Consider the following 17106-nt stretch of genomic DNA (forward strand, 5'->3'; position numbering starts at 1 on the left):
CCACAACATTCACTGCAAATAAACACAGCAATAATAATGACCCTTGGTTAAGTAAAGCCTAAGGTGCAGCCAAGAACTCGGCTTGAGGCGGAAGCAATCGCAGATATTCAAATAGTTTAATGGACAATCGAACAACAAAACAAAGACACTAAGAGAACTTGGCATAATACTGTGGCAAAACTAGACAAACCACAGACCTGGAACACGGTGATCTAGGACAAACAAAAGACAGAGAAGCAGTGCAAAAAATGACTACGTTTACACAGACAGCAGTAATGTAATTATTGACCTTACTCTGAGTAAGATAATAATGTGATTAAGGTGTTTACATGAGTCGCTTTTAGAATACTCTTGTCATGTTCCTGTTTGACATGTTTTAGAACATAATTAGATTAACAGCCCGCGTCATTACATCACCGCGCCCCGACGTCCCTCCAGAATTTCACGTATCGACATACAGTTGGTCTTCGTTATGGTACCGTATACAGTTTTGCGTGTTTTTATTTATTTTTTTTACGAACGCTTTAAGTGCAGTTCATTATTTGTCATGCTGTACGTGCTAATAGACGACTGCTTGAAGCCGTGGGTGTGTCCCAAATCGCGTAGTTACCGTCTATATAGTAGCCGAGATACATGTATTTTTCCCCACTACAGGCCTATAGTAGGAAAGTATGCGATTTGGGACGCAGCCGGACTCTCTTGTTCGCCGTAAAACGTAAAACTGCCGTGTGTGATCGTGTCCTGTCGCAAAATGCGGTGAAAACTCTCACGCGACGTTTATAGTGTGATTAAGGTGTTTACATGTCTGTAATACACGTCCATAATGCGACTAAAACAGGAATACTCCACCTGTCTTAATTAGATTAGAGCTTACTTCGATTATGACCTTAATTAGATTAAGGTAAGTATAAATTTCAGTTTACATGGTAGTTTCTTAATCAGAGTACGGTCTTAATCGGATTAAGAGTGGATTATTGTTGTCCGTGTAAACGCAGCTAATGGGTATATAGAAGTGTGCTCATTAACAGAACCGTGATTCAGGTACAGATGGTCATGTGACATGTAGTACAGTGCAGTGGCTGATGGGAACTGATGTCCAGAGTTACCTCCTTGATATGTGACAAGCACTCAGCTCCTACGAGGAGAATACAAAAACACAAGAAAAACTAAATCAATTACAATATGCTCAAAGCAGGTAAACAAAAGTAAATATAAAAAAAAACTAGACAAAACAAAACAAAAAAAACCTTACTGTCACAAAAACACAGATGACCCCAAACTCAAACTGATAACAGGTAGCAAGTTTACCAAAGCTGACCAAAACCACTACTACCACATAGCAGTATCAGCATAGTTGATAAAGACTGTTACCACAGTTGAATTCGATAAAACTGATCTTAGTGACAGTAACAGACGCAGAGCAAAATAAACAAAATGAAACAGCCCAAGGCAGCCCAAAGCAAGCAAAGCAGTCCAAAACCAAACAGCAACGTGGCTCCACGAGTGAGCGGGAGGAGCTATATCGAAACAACCACACCTCACTCAGCCTGCCTTATCGTGCCTTATCGCATGCACCCTAAGAACAAACAGGTGTTACAACCTCAATTTGGAAAACAGGTGAGATCATTTAGCACGAGGAATAGAACTAAACGATCTACCTCCCGTGATCCGATGACGTGATACTCCGTTCAGAAGATTTCACCCTCAGAACCAAAGAGCAGAGAATATTTTCTGATATGTACGTCTAGAACACACACACACACACTCACTCCAACGTATTTACATTTTTCAGCTTTATTTTGCACTTCTGTTATCTGATTCTGGATCCCAACGTAGCAAATCATTTCCTCATTCTGTCTGAGAAGAACCGAGCAGTGACATGCAGTCTGAGAGAGCAGCAGTGCTCTGATCATCCAGAGAGATTTGACCCCTGTTAGCAGGTGTTGTGTAAGGAGAGTGTGTGTGGACGTTGTTACTGGGAGGTGGAGTGGAGCGGTGATGTGTACATCTCAGTGTCATATAAAGAGATCAGGAGGAAAGGGAGGGGGTGGTGAGTGTGAGTTTGGACACAACAGTCAGTCCTGGAGTCTGTGGTCTTCTTCTTCTTCTTCTTCTTCTCTCTCTTTCCATGACGACGTTAAAACTGAGCTCAGAGGTCCATCGTCCTCCAGAACAGGAGTGTGTGTGGATCACAGTGCAGGAACTCTGTCCTTCTACAGCGTCTCTGACACGATGAAGCTCCTCCACAGAGTCCGCACCACATTCACTCAGCCTCTATAGTATCCTCTGTTCAATTTATATATTTTATTATGTATATATATATAGATATATGTATATATAATTGACTATTTCCAAAGTTTCGAAAGATGAATCTGTTTTTGTACACACCACTTTTATAACTTATTTCATAAAAAAAAGAATCAATTTTTAAAATCGATTCATTTCAATTCGTTGTTTTTTTAAATCGACGCATTGATCCAAATCGTCCCATCGTCACGCCGCAACCAACGCCGCGCAGTCAGAGTGACAAAATCCCCTCCGTGTGTTTGAGCGCGAGAAAAGAAAAAGAACGCAGAGTGTTCGGAGACAGCGGCGGAGAATTACGAGTGCGCACGTATTATAATAATAAGGATCACAATACTGTAATGTTTAGATAATTATATAAGTTGCTAGTGACGGGTAAGTGTCGCACACTGTACAGCGTCCTAAACGGGTATTGTCTGTTGCTTAACCGACATTATTTCCGCTTGCAGTCTGCTCTGCGCTTAGCGTTGTCCCACCGTCGTCTCTTACCGCAAAACACCAAACACGACGTGTGGTCGGTTCTAATCCCGGCACGTCACTGGAGTTCTAGGCTGTATTTGTAACTAATCGCGGTGGACTTTCAGCCTTTAACGTACGACGAGCGTTCGTATTTGTGAACGGGTTTTTAAACAGTAAACATGCCAAACCGGTAATAAACCGAATCCGCTGTTCAGGCTAGTTCACACTACACGTGTGCAGATCACCGTGCTGTTCAGACCGCACGACTTCCTGTCTCGTGATCGGGAGTCTCGAAGTCGTCGTGATTGCTCGGCGACTCTGTCACCTGGGGTCCAAACTGTGTTTTGTCGTGAAAACACTCGCGAGAAGTGACACGGATAGATAGACACGACGGGAAAACCACGCGTGAAAGAGGAGTTGTTTTTTGGAGGTGGACGCAGGACAGAAACGAGCGGCGCGAGCTGTTCTCATGGGTTTCCCTTCCTCACGGTGACCTGACTCCACGCCTTGGTCTCTCACTGGCTGTAGCTCGCCGCCACAATCGCTGCCAGCGACCACACGTTTCACACCGCACGATGTGGAGTCACATTCAACACTCCAGAGACAGCTCCAGATATTTAGCATGCCTATCGTGTACCTGTCGTCGAGTAGCTCGCACGTGACGATCGACTGCCGATTGGGGAGCGCCGAATACTCACCTCCGGTTAAAGGGTTTTTCTCACAAAATCTTACGGTGTGAACTAGGCTTTACTTAAAAACAGAATAAACACCCCTCCCACCTTCCACTCACCACTCCCACCTTCCACTCACCACTCCCACCTTCCACTCACCACTCCCACCTTTCACTCACCACTCCCACCTTCCACTCACACCTTCCACTCAACACTCCCACCTTTCACTCACCACTCCCACCTTCCACTCACACCTTCCACTCAACACTCCCACCTTCCACTCACCACTCCCACCTTCCACTCACACCTTCCACTCAACACTCCCACCTTTCACTCACCACTCCCACCTTCCACTCACACCTTCCACTCAACACTCCCACCTTTCACTCACCACTCCCACCTTCCACTCACACCTTCCACTCAACACTCCCACCTTCCACTCACCACTCCCACCTTCCACTCACACCTTCCACTCAACACTCCCACCTTCCACTCACCACTCCCACCTTCCACTCACCACTCCCACCTTCCACTCACCACTCCCACCTTCCACTCACACCTTTCACTCAACACTCCCACCTTTCACTCACCACTCCCACCTTCCACTCACCACTCCCACCTTCCACTCACACCTTTCACTCACCACTCCCACCTTTCACTCACCACTCCCACCTTCCACTCAACACTCCCACCTTCCACTCAACACTCCCACCTTCCTTTCACTCACCACTCCCACCTTCCACTCACCACTCTCACATTCCACTCACCACTCCCACCTTCCACTCACCACTCCCACCTTCCACTCACCACTCCCACCTTCCACTCACACCTTCCACTCAACACTCCCACCTTCCTTTCACTCACCACTCCCACCTTCCACTCACCACTCTCACATTCCACTCACCACTCCCACCTTCCACTCACCACTCCCAGCTTCCACTCACCACTCCCACCTTCCACTCACACCTTCCACTCAACACTCCCACCTTCCTTTCACTCACCACTCCCACCTTCCACTCACCACTCTCACATTCCACTCACCACTCCCACCTTCCACTCACCACTCCCACCTTCCACTCACCACTCCCACCTTTCACTCACCACTCCCACCTTCCACTCACACCTTCCACTCAACACTCCCACCTTTCACTCACCACTCCCACCTTTCACTCACCACTCCCACCTTTCACTCACCACTCCCACTCACCACTCCCACCTTCCACTCACCACTCCCACCTTCCACTCACCACTCCCACCTTCCACTCCCACCTTCCACTCACCACTCCCACCTTCCACTCACCACTCCCACCTTTCACTCACCACTCCCACCTTCCACTCACCACTCCCACCTTTCACTCACCACTCCCACCTTCCACTCACACCTTCCACTCAACACTCCCACCTTTCACTCACCACTCCCACCTTTCACTCACCACTCCCACCTTTCACTCACCACTCCCACTCACCACTCCCACCTTCCACTCACCACTCCCACCTTCCACTCACCACTCCCACCTTCCACTCCCACCTTCCACTCACCACTCCCACCTTCCACTCACCACTCCCACCTTTCACTCACCACTCCCACCTTCCACTCACCACTCCCACCTTCCACTCACACCTTCCACTCAACACTCCCACCTTTCACTCACCACTCCCACCTTTCACTCACCACTCCCACCTTCCATTCAACACTCCCACCTTCCACTCAACACTCCCACCTTCCTTTCACTCAACACTCCCACCTTCCTTTCACTCACCACTCTCACATTCCACTCACCACTCCCACCTTCCACTCACCACTCCCACCTTTCACTCACCACTCCCACCTTCCACTCACACCTTCCACTCAACACTCCCACCTTCCACTCACCACTCCCACCTTTCACTCACCACTCCCACTCACCACTCCCACCTTCCACTCACCACTCCCACCTTCCACTCACCACTCCCACCTCTCACTCACCACTCGCACCTTCCACTCACCACTCCCACATTTCCACTCACCACTCCCACCTTCCACTCACCACTCCCACCTTCCACTCACCACTCCCACCTCTCACTCACCACTCGCACCTTCCACTCACCACTCCCACATTTCCACTCACCACTCCCACCTTCCACTCACCACTCCCACCTTCCACTCACCACTCCCACCTTTCATTCACCACTCCCACCTTCCACTCACCACTTCCACCTTTCACTCACCACTCCCACATTTCCACTCACCACTCCCACCTTCTACTCACCACTCCCACCTTCCACTCACCACTCCCACTCACCACTCCCACCTTCCACTCACCACTCCCACCTTCCACTCACCACTCCCACCTTCCACTCACACCTTCCACTCAACACTCCCACCTTTCACTCACCACTCCCACCTTCCACTCACCACTCCCACCTTTCACTCACCACTCCCACCTTTCACTCACCACTCCCACTCACCACTCCCACTCACCACTCCCACCTTTCACTCAACACTCCCACCTTCCACTCACCACTCCCACTCAACAGTCCCACCTTATACTCACCACTTCCACCTTCCACTGACCACTCCCACTCACCACTCCCACCTTCCACTCAACACTCCCACCTTTCATTCAACACTCCCACCTTCCACTCACCACTCCCACTCAACAGTCCCACCTTATACTCACCACTTCCACCTTCCACTGACCACTCCCACCTTCCACTCACCACTCCCACCTTCCACTCCCACCTTCCACTCACCACTCCCACCTTTCACTCACCACTCCCACCTTCCACTCAACACTCCCACCTTTCACTCACCACTCCCACCTTCCACTCACCACTCCCACATTCCACTCACCACTCCCACCTTCCACTCACCACGCTCACCTTCCACTCACCACTCCCACCTTTCACTCACCACTCCCACCTTCCACTCACACCTTCCACTCAACACTCCCACCTTTCACTCAACACTCCCACCTTCCACTCACCACTCCCACCTTTCACTCACCACTCCCACTCACCACTCCCACCTTCCACTCACCACTCCCACCTTCCACTCACCACTCCCACCTCTCACTCACCACTCGCACCTTCCACTCACCACTCCCACATTTCCACTCACCACTCCCACCTTCCACTCACCACTCCCACCTTCCACTCACCACTCCCACCTCTCACTCACCACTCGCACCTTCCACTCACCACTCCCACATTTCCACTCACCACTCCCACCTTCCACTCACCACTCCCACCTTCCACTCACCACTCCCACCTTTCACTCACCACTCCCACCTTCCACTCACACCTTCCACTCAACACTCCCACCTTTCACTCAACACTCCCACCTTCCACTCACCACTCCCACCTTCCACTCACCACTCCCACCTTTCACTCACCACTCCCACATTTCCACTCACCACTCCCACCTTTCACTCACCACTCCCACCTTTCACTCACCACTCCCACCTTCCACTCAACACTCCCACCTTCCTTTCACTCACCACTCCCACCTTTCATTCAACACTCCCACCTTCCACTCACCACGCCCACCTTCCACTCACCACTCCCACCTTTCACTCACCACTCCCACCTTCCACTCACACCTTCCACTCAACACTCCCACCTTTCACTCAACACTCCCACCTTCCACTCACCACTCCCACCTTTCACTCACCACTCCCACTCACCACTCCCACCTTCCACTCACCACTCCCACCTCTCACTCACCACTCCCACCTTCCACTCACCACTCGCACCTTCCACTCACCACTCCCACATTTCCACTCACCACTCCCACCTTCCACTCACCACTCCCACCTTTCACTCACCACTCCCACTCACCACTCCCACTCACCACTCCTACCTTTCACTCACCACTCCCACCTTTCATTCAACACTCCCACCTTCCACTCACCACTCCCACTCAACAGTCCCACCTTATACTCACCACTCCCACCTTCCACTGACCACTCCCACCTTCCACTCCCACCTTCCACTCACCACTCCCACCTTTCACTCACCACTCCCACCTTCCACTCCCACCTTCCACTGACCACTCCCACATTTCCACTGACCACTCCCACCTTTCACTCACCACTCCCACCTTCCACTCACCACTCCCAGACACAATCAGTAATGAATAAGAAATAATTCAAGGTCAGGCTTTTTTCTACCACAGCATTGCTGAATGGATTCTGCATTCTGATTGGTCAGAAGAAAGCAGCATAACACTTGTAGCAAGTGGCTCGCTTCGTAGCAACTACGCCACCCCGAGAAAACGGGGAAAATAACCCAAATAAAATGACACACAAATACGTTCCACTTAAAACAGGCAAGAGGCATGGGTTTCCATACAAATATACATTTTATTTTGAAGTTAAAAAGACCGGCCAAGAATTATTTTTAAAAAAACAGCAACCAACACAGTCAGGCATTGGTTAAAAAAAAAAAAACAGTCACAAGAAGAAATGAACAATCATAGGAGGACTGAGGCTTCATGTATGAAGGGCAGGCTAGTACGACAACACCAGCTATACAAAAGGGAGAAGAACCTCACCAATCAGAATCATACCCACAACATTCACTGCAAATAAACACAGCAATAATAATGACCCTTGGTTAAGTAAAGCCTAAGGTGCAGCCAAGAACTCGGCTTGAGGCGGAAGCAATCGCAGATATTCAAATAGTTTAATGGACAAACGAACAACAAAACAAAGACACTAAGAGAACTTGGCATAATACTGTGGCAAAACTAGACAAACCACAGACCTGGAACACGGTGATCTAGGACAAACAAAAGACAGAGAAGCAGTGCAAAAAATGACTACGTTTACACAGACAGCAGTAATGTAATTATTGACCTTACTCTGAGTAAGATAATAATGTGATTAAGGTGTTTACATGAGTCGCTTTTAGAATACTCCTGTCATGTTCCTGTTTGACATGTTTTAGAACATAATTAGATTAACAGCCCGCGTCATTACATCACCGCGCCCCGACGTCCCTCCAGAATTTCACGTATCGACATACAGTTGGTCTTCGTTATGGTACCGTATACAGTTTTGCGTGTTTTTATTTATTTTTTTTACGAACGCTTTAAGTGCAGTTCATTATTTGTCATGCTGTACGTGCTAATAGACGACTGCTTGAAGCCGTGGGTGTGTCCCAAATCGCGTAGTTACCGTCTATATAGTAGCCGAGATACATGTATTTTTCCCCACTACAGGCCTATAGTAGGAAAGTATGCGATTTGGGACGCAGCCGGACTCTCTTGTTCGCCGTAAAACGTAAAACTGCCGTGTGTGATCGTGTCCTGTCGCAAAATGCGGTGAAAACTCCCACGCGACGTTTATAGTGTGATTAAGGTGTTTACATGTCTGTAATACACGTCCATAATGCGACTAAAACAGCAGTACTCCACCTGTCTTAATTAGATTAGAGCTTACTTCGATTATGACCTTAATTAGATTAAGGTAAGTATAAATTTCAGTTTACATGGTAGTTTCTTAATCAGAGTACGGTCTTAATCGGATTAAGAGTGGATTATTGTTGTCCGTGTAAACGCAGCTAATGGGTATATAGAAGTGTGCTCATTAACAGAACCGTGATTCAGGTACAGATGGTCATGTGACATGTAGTACAGTGCAGTGGCTGATGGGAACTGATGTCCAGAGTTACCTCCTTGATATGTGACAAGCACTCAGCTCCTACGAGGAGAATACAAAAACACAAGAAAAACTAAATCAATTACAATATGCTCAAAGCAGGTAAACAAAAGTAAATATAAAAAAACACTAGACAAAACAAAACAAAAAAAACCTTACTGTCACAAAAACACAGATGACCCCAAACTCAAACTGATAACAGGTAGCAAGTTTACCAAAGCTGACCAAAACCACTACTACCACATAGCAGTATCAGCATAGTTGATAAAGACTGTTACCACAGTTGAATTCGATAAAACTGATCTTAGTGACAGTAACCGACGCAGAGCAAAATAAACAAAATGAAACAGCCCAAGGCAGCCCAAAGCAAGCAAAGCAGTCCAAAACCAAACAGCAACGTGGCTCCACGAGTGAGCGGGAGGAGCTATATCGAAACAACCACACCTCACTCAGCCTGCCTTATCGTGCCTTATCGCATGCACCCTAAGAACAAACAGGTGTTACAACCTCAATTTGGAAAACAGGTGAGATCATTTAGCACGAGGAATAGAACTAAACGATCTGCCTCCCGTGATCCGATGACGTGATACTCCGTTCAGAAGATTTCACCCTCAGAACCAAAGAGCAGAGAATATTTTCTGATATGTACGTCTAGAACACACACACACACACTCACTCCAACGTATTTACATTTTTCAGCTTTATTTTGCACTTCTGTTATCTGATTCTGGATCCCAACGTAGCAAATCATTTCCTCATTCTGTCTGAGAAGAACCGAGCAGTGACATGCAGTCTGAGAGAGCAGCAGTGCTCTGATCATCCAGAGAGATTTGACCCCTGTTAGCAGGTGTTGTGTAAGGAGAGTGTGTGTGGACGTTGTTACTGGGAGGTGGAGTGGAGCGGTGATGTGTACATCTCAGTGTCATATAAAGAGATCAGGAGGAAAGGGAGGGGGTGGTGAGTGTGAGTTTGGACACAACAGTCAGTCCTGGAGTCTGTGGTCTTCTTCTTCTTCTTCTTCTCTCTCTTTCCATGACGACGTTAAAACTGAGCTCAGAGGTCCATCGTCCTCCAGAACAGGAGTGTATGTGGATCACAGTGCAGGAACTCTGTCCTTCTACAGCGTCTCTGACACGATGAAGCTCCTCCACAGAGTCCACACCACATTCACTCAGCCTCTATAGTATCCTCTGTTCAATTTATATATTTTATTATGTATATATATATAGATATATGTATATATAATTGACTATTTCCAAAGTTTCGAAAGATGAATCTGTTTTTGTACACACCACTTTTATAACTTATTTCATAAAAAAAAAGAATCAATTTTTAAAATCGATTCATTTCAATTCGTTGTTTTTTTAAATCGGCGCATTGATCCAAATCGTCCCATCGTCACGCCGCAACCAACGCCGCGCAGTCAGAGTGACAAAATCCCCTCCGTGTGTTTGAGCGCGAGAAAAGAAAAAGAACGCAGAGTGTTCGGAGACAGCGGCGGAGAATTACGAGTGCGCACGTATTATAATAATAAGGATCACAATACTGTAATGTTTAGATAATTATATAAGTTGCTAGTGACGGGTAAGTGTCGCACACTGTACAGCGTCCTAAACGGGTATTGTCTGTTGCTTAACCGACATTATTTCCGCTTGCAGTCTGCTCTGCGCTTAGCGTTGTCCCACTGTCGTCTCTTACCGCAAAACACCAAACACGACGTGTGGTCGGTTCTAATCCCGGCACGTCACTGGAGTTCTAGGCTGTATTTGTAACTAATCGCGGTGGACTTTCAGCCTTTAACGTACGACGAGCGTTCGTATTTGTGAACGGGTTTTTAAACAGTAAACATGCCAAACCGGTAATAAACCGAATCCGCTGTTCAGGCTAGTTCACACTACACGTGTGCAGATCACCGTGCTGTTCAGACCGCACGACTTCCTGTCTCGTGATCGGGAGTCTCGAAGTCGTCGTGATTGCTCGGCGACTCTGTCACCTGGGGTCCAAACTGTGTTTTGTCGTGAAAACACTCGCGAGAAGTGACACGGATAGATAGACACAACGGGAAAACCACGCGTGAAAGAGGAGTTGTTTTTTGGAGGTGGACGCAGGACAGAAACGAGCGGCGCGAGCTGTTCTCATGGGTTTCCCTTCCTCACGGTGACCTGACTCCACGCCTTGGTCTCTCACTGGCTGTAGCTCGCCGCCACAATCGCTGCCAGCGACCACACGTTTCACACCGCACGAAGTGGAGTCACATTCAACACTCCAGAGACAGCTCCAGATATTTAGCATGCCTATCGTGTACCTGTCGTCGAGTAGCTCGCACGTGACGATCGACTGCCGATTGGGGAGCGCCGAATACTCACCTCCGGTTAAAGGGGTTTTCTCACAAAATCTTACGGTGTGAACTAGGCTTTACTTAAAGACGGAATAAACACCCCTCCCACCTTCCACTCACCCCTCCCACCTTCCACTCACCACTCCCACCTTCCACTCACACCTTCCACTCAACACTCCCACCTTTCATTCAACACTCCCACCTTCCACTCACCACTCCCACCTTCCACTCACCACTCACACCTTCCACTCCCACCTTCCACTCACCACTCCCACCTTCCACTCACCACTCACACCTTCCACTCCCACCTTCCACTCACCACTCCCACCTTCCACTCACCACTCACACCTTCCACTCACCACTCACACCTTCCACTCCCACCTTCCACTCACCACTCACACCTTCCACTCCCACCTTCCACTCAACACTCCCACCTTTCATTCACCACTCCCACCTTTCATTCACCCCTCCCACCTTCCACTCACCACTCCCACCTTCCACTCACCACTCCCACCTTCCACTCACCACTCCCACCTTTCATTCACCCCTCCCACCTTCCACTCACACCTTCCACTCAACACTCCCACCTTTCATTCAACACTCCCACCTTCCACTCACCACTCCCACCTTTCACTCACCACTCCCACCTTCCACTCACCACTCCCACCTTTCATTCACCACTCCCACCTTTCATTCACCCCTCCCACCTTCCACTCACCACTCCCACCTTCCACTCACCACTCCCAGCTTCCACTCACCACTCCCACCTTCCACTCACCACTCCCACCTTCCACTCACCACTCCCACCTTTCATTCACCCCTCCCACCTTCCACTCACACCTTCCACTCAACACTCCCACCTTTCATTCAACACTCCCACCTTCCACTCACCACTCCCACCTTTCACTCACCACTCCCACCTTCCACTCACCACTCCCACCTTTCATTCACCCCTCCCACCTTCCACTCACCACTCCCACCTTCCACTCACCACTCCCACCTTCTACTCACCACTCCCACCTTCTACTCACCACTCCCACCTTCCACTCACCACTCCCACCTTTCACTCACCACTCCCACCTTCCACTCACCACTCCCACCTTTCATTCACCACTCCCACCTTCCACTCACCACTCCCACCTTCCACTCACCACTCCCACCTTCCACTCACCACTCTCACATTCCACTCCCACCTTCCACTCACCACTCCCACCTTTCACTCACCACTCCCACTCACCATTCCCACCTTCCACTCAACACTCCCACCTTCCACTCACCACTCCCACATTCCACTCACCACTCTCACATTCCACTCACCACTCCCACTCACCACTCCCACCTTCCACTCACCACTCCCACTCACCACTCCCACCTTCCACTCACCACTCCCACCTTTCACTCACCACTCCCACATTTCACTCACCACTCCCACCTTTCATTCACCCCTCCCACCTTCCACTCACCACTCCCACCTTCCACTCACCACTCCCACCTTCTACTCACCACTCCCACCTTCTACTCACCACTCCCACCTTCCACTCACCACTCCCACCTTTCACTCACCACTCCCACCTTCCACTCACCACTCCCACCTTTCATTCACCACTCCCACCTTCCACTCACCACTCCCACCTTCCACTCACCACTCCCACCTTCCACTCACCACTCTCACATTCCACTCCCACCTTCCACTCACCACTCCCACCTTTCACTCACCACTCCCACTCACCACTCCCACCTTCCACTCACCACTCCCACCTTCCACTCACCACTCCCACATTCCACTCACCACTCTCACATTCCACTCACCACTCCCACTCACCACTCCCACCTTCCACTCACCACTCCCACCTTTCACTCACCACTCCCACATTTCACTCACCACTCCCACCTTCCACTCACTACTCCCACCTTCCACTCACCACTCCCACCTTTCACTCACCACTCCCACCTTTCACTCACCACTCCCACCTTCCACTCACCACTCTCACATTCCACTCACCACTCCCACTCACCACTCCCACCTTCCACTCACCACTCCCACCTTCCACTCACCACTCCCACATTTCACTCACCACTCCCACCTTCCACTCACCACTCCCACCTTCCACTCACCACTCCCACCTTTCACTCACCACTCCCACCTTCCACTCACCACTCCCAGACACAATGAGTAACCAATAAGAAATAACTCAAGGTCAGGCTTTTTTCTACCACAGCACTGCTGAATGAATTCTGGATTCTGATTGGTCAGAAGAAAGCAGCATAACACTAACAGTGCAGCTGTGACTTAAAGTGTCGTTACATCTCTGGGGAAGATTTTTTTGTGTGGCTGTTTCCTAGCACACCCCCCGTCCCCCGCGGCTTTAGCTATGGAGATAATCAGGGTAAAGTCTATGATGATTATAGTCTAGAAAACATGAAGGCACAATGCAACGGCACAAAAGAGCAGCGTAAAACCGTAATCTAATCTGCTGCACCCTTCTGTAACCTTATCCTGGGCTTTCTCCTCTCCCAGTTTTTAACGAGACTTGCGCAACCTTTCGCGTGTTTGAAATTCTAAGCAAAGTTCCGTACGTGAGCCTGTTTGTAAGTCTGTAAGATTTCTTTGTCCCTTTTGTAGCGTGTAGATTTTTAGCTGGTTGTTTTTGTTTTAAATTTGGGAGTGCGTTTTCCAGCAGTGGATGACTAACTCGGCGTTTGCGTAGCTCCTGTGCGCTGCTTTGTAGACTGCGTAATAGACAGTACGAACGCGGATCTCACCCGCAGCCGTGACCCGTGACCTATCGAGTTCTGAAAGTTCTGAAAACAACTCTCTCACTGAAACACAGGATTAGTTGGATTGGACTGGATTAGTTTTGATGTAGCTGATATTCTGCTGAATTCTTACATCTCCATCTTTAACAAGTCTTTATTTCACTATTTATTCTCACTACAGAGGGTGTACATCAGTAGTCACCAACCCTGTTCCTGGGGGGCATTCCAGAAAACAGGTTTTGCGACTTTACCTGGGTAAGTTTACTCGGCGTTCACGGATGATCTCCACTTTTGGTTTCAAAAAAACGGAAGCAACTTTCCGGGGATGTACGTTGCCATAACAACTTATTCTCTGAACATAACCTGGTCTGGAGCACTACCTTTTTTTTTTTTTTTTTTTTTTTGTAGAAGGTCCGTCTCTGTGTCACATCTTGTCTAATTCGCCGTCTCAGACGGACCTTCTACAGCTCCTTTGCAGGAAGACACCGTGATAATTCAATATGATTGATATCAGAATTGTCTGTAATACATACACAAACCAATTATTTTTAATCAGGACAACTGCAAACAATTTATTTATTTATTTTTTTTACACTGCCAAGATTCTGTGTGGACGTAGACGGACCCTCGTCTGTACAGGAATCCTCAGCCGTGATCTTTAAGGAGACGATGACAACGATTCAATAATCACATATTTAAAAAAAAAAGAAGGAAAAATGAAAAGAAAAGGGAATGCGTTATATGTTAAACGTCTGTGGGCCTCCCAGCATCTTCATTTTGTACCTCTGTCACAGCGGACGTGATCTCTTCATCTTCATCCTACAGTGCACGTTACTAATGAGGTCTGGTCTCGCAAACAGAAACAATACCTGAAGACAATATAGTCACGTTCAGCTGTGGCAGGACGTTCTGCTGCAGAAGGGTCCGCTAATACGCAACTGTAAGGAAATGAAATCATGTACATTCCCAGACAAATACAACTAATACACAAAGACGTAAGGAACATCTAGTAGGGACACTACAATTACGATTACAGTACTAATATGCTACACATACGTTTTACCAAGCCACTTATATCATCGTGGGAGGTAGCCGACTCTGATGAACTTCCCCCTGGATTAAGGGACGGGTCCAGCTCCTCACCCGGAGTGAGAGAAGGTGCTGGTGATCCCCCAGCCATTTTACCGGGGCTCTGCTCTTCCTGTGGATATAGAGCGCCTAGAGAAAAGTTATTATAGAAGGTCGGGCCGATTAGTTAGGACCTAACTAATATTAGGTTACAATTTAGATTACGTCTAATCATCGCCTTAAGAAGTTCTTGATCAGCAACAAGGTGCGTTAGATTTTGGTTGGAGATGAAGAGGGTTGGTGACCACTAATCACTACAGTATATTACAGGGTGTCCCAAAAGTGTCCAGGGGGAAATTAACACATTTTCGAGCGAAATGTCTTCCACAATTTTGTCATACTTAAGTATATATATAATGTTATAGCAGCTCTAAACATATTTTGTCCCGGAGACAAAAAAAAAAAAAAAAAAAAAAAAGCACAGCTTGTAAGAAAGAAGTGACAGTTGTGGATGAGAACCTCGGCCGGACTTCGTTGAACTTTGAACACGTGAGATAAACGCAATAAGCAATAAGTTTGAGCCGGATCAGTGTTTGGACACGTTGAGGAACAGAATGCTTGAATTCATGCTGGGACAACAGTGTTGGAAAACCATCACAATACCGCCTGTAACCAGCAGATGGCAGTCTTATTAATGTTTTCAAAACACTACCACATGTTTGGTCTTATTATACTTAACGAGGTCCTTCCATTGCTATCCTTATTAATACAGATAATTAATGCTATGCTGCAAGTTTTTGTACAAAACACGGGACAAGACAAACGTCCCCACAAGGTCAGATATTGCTATCCATTTTCGGGGACACCCGAAAGACTCAATCCGATTGTTCATTTACATTATAATTAGAGTTACACCACTTTACCGGTTCTGTCCGCATCAACATGAGTGACGTGAATAACGTGAATAACGTGAGACATACGGCATAGCCTCAAAAATAGTAATAATTATATATATACAGTATCTCACAAAAGTGAGTACACCCCTCACATTTTTGTAAATGTTTGATTATATCTTTCAATGTGACAACACTGAAGAAAGGACACTTTGCTACAATGTAAAGTAGTGAGTGTACAGCTTGTGTAACAGTGTAAATTTGCTGTCCCCTCAAAATAACTCAACACACAGCCATTAATGTCTAAACCGCTGCCAACAAAAGTGAATACACCCCTAAGTGAAAATGTACAAATTGACACTGTTACACAAGCTGTACACTCACTACTTTACATTGTAGCAAACTGTCCTTTCTTCAGTGTCGTCACATGAAAATATACAATCAAATATTTACACAAATGCGAGGGGTGTACTCACTTTTATGAGATACTGTGTATGTATTTTAAAAGACGTCAAGAGGCGTCAATCTCACTTAAGGCTATGTTTCTTATTGTTTCCCAAAAAGCTAATATCATTAACCAGGGTTGCCAGGTTCCAGCAAAATTCAGATTATTTGCTACAAATGTTAATAGCGCGAGCGTGGGACAGAGCAATTCCCGCCCCAACGGCCCTCTATCAACACGTGTTGCATTTTGGACCACTAGGTGCAGTAATAATTGTACCCATAACCCAATACCCATGGCACGCTTTGATGACTGGCGGGAATAGTGAATATATTTATCTATTAACGTCGACTTGTTCAATCTAAGCATAATTTGGGAAATCTGCTTCACGCGACGACGCGGACGTGAAAGAATCCGTACGCGTCGCTTCGTTTGGGACCCGCTCAGTCTGGGGCTCGTCTCTTAGCGAGACTAAAGTGCAAACGTGAGCGGTAGATCCGGTAGAGGGTATAATATTCAGATCACATCGCAT

This window comes from Ictalurus furcatus, chromosome 26, assembly GCF_023375685.1.
Source record: "Ictalurus furcatus strain D&B chromosome 26, Billie_1.0, whole genome shotgun sequence".
NCBI classification, from domain to species: domain Eukaryota; kingdom Metazoa; phylum Chordata; class Actinopteri; order Siluriformes; family Ictaluridae; genus Ictalurus; species Ictalurus furcatus.